The 1,431-nt window shown below is 52.2% G+C and overlaps 1 pseudogene; it reads left to right on the top strand.

The window, feature by feature from the left end:
• Window positions 1-212: 212 nt before the first annotated feature.
• Window positions 213-351, top strand: LOC123056339 (uncharacterized; annotated as a pseudogene).
• The last annotated feature ends 1,080 nt before the right edge of the window (window positions 352-1,431 follow it).

Below are 1,431 nucleotides of genomic sequence, written 5' to 3'. Positions count from 1 at the left end.
CTCATCACGTCATCATTACCAACCGTCTTCTTCATCATCGGGCAATTGACGCAGCTGCACACCTCCCGTGCCGTCTGGGATGTTTTCCTCAGAGAGTCGCGCACGCGTGATGCAAAATCCGCTACATGCTCTCCAACCAGAAGGACCCATCTGCTGCTGCGTACTACAACAAGATGAAGGGGTACGCCGACGCTATGGCGTCCGTTGGCAAGCCCCTCTCCAACGAGGAGGTGCTCGGCTACATGCTCGCTGGTCTGGGCTCGGAATATGAGCCCCTTGTTGCTTCAATCACATCACGTGATGAGCCAGTGAGCCTTGCTAGCTTCTATGTGTATTTGATTAGCGCCAAGCTTCGTCTTGAGCAGCAGACTTCCACTGGCGAGATCTTCTCCTCCGCCAATGCAGCAGCCCGCGGTGGAGGTCGTGGTGGCCAGGGGCAGGGCCGTGGCTGTGGAGGCCGCAACCGCAACAAGCCCACCTGCCAAGTATGCCAGAAGTATGGGCATGATGCGTTGAGGTGCAGGCAGCGTTTCAACCGTGCCTATCAAGCTGAGGACAACCGCGAGCGCTACGGCAACACCGAGCGCAACAACAACGCTAGCAACACCGGCGGCCATGGTGGCTACTCCGTCTGACACCAACTGGTACCTTGACTCTGGCGCGACGGACCACCTCACCAGCGACCTTGACCGCCTCACGGTCCATGATCGCTACAGCGGCAAGGATAAGGTCCATGTCGCCAATGGAGCAGGTTTGCAAATCTCTCACGTTGGTCAATCTATGCTTCCTGGCTCACACAAACCACTCCTCCTAAAAAATGTTTTTCACGTTCCAGACTTGCACAAACACCTTACTTCAACTCATGAACTTGTTTCTGATAATCGTGCATTTGCCGAGATGTATCCTGACTTTTTTCGTCTGAAGGATCAAGTCACGAGGGTCCTTCTGCAAGGTAGAAGCCGCGGTGGTCTCTACCCAGTGCCAAGCTTCCGTGCGTCTTCATCTTTCAGTCAGTCCAGTCCCCACGTCTTCTTCGCTGTCAAGCTCACCTCTGAACATTGTCACAAGAGGCTCGGCCATCCTTTATCCAGCGTAGTCGATTCCGTCATTAGGTTGAATAAACTACCCTGTGCACCGCCTCACCGAGTCCTCAGTATGTGATGCTTGCCAACGTGGCAAAATGCATCAGCTTCCATATAATAATTCCTCTCATGTAACCAACTCTCCGCTTGAGCTAGTTCACACCGATGTGTGGGGGCCGGCTTGTACCTCTGTTGCGGATTTAAGTATTACGTGAGTTTCTTGCATGATTTTAGTCGCTTTACTTGGATTTATCTGATTAAGCGAAAATCCGATGTTGAAAACACATTTTATGTTTTTCAAAACCATGTTGAGCGACTTCTTAACACCAAAATTCGTGCGGTGCAGTCA

The sequence above is a fragment of the Triticum aestivum genome, chromosome 2D, assembly GCF_018294505.1.
Source record: "Triticum aestivum cultivar Chinese Spring chromosome 2D, IWGSC CS RefSeq v2.1, whole genome shotgun sequence".
Lineage (NCBI taxonomy): Eukaryota > Viridiplantae > Streptophyta > Magnoliopsida > Poales > Poaceae > Triticum > Triticum aestivum.
This window is presented reverse-complemented; position numbering and strand designations above follow the sequence as displayed.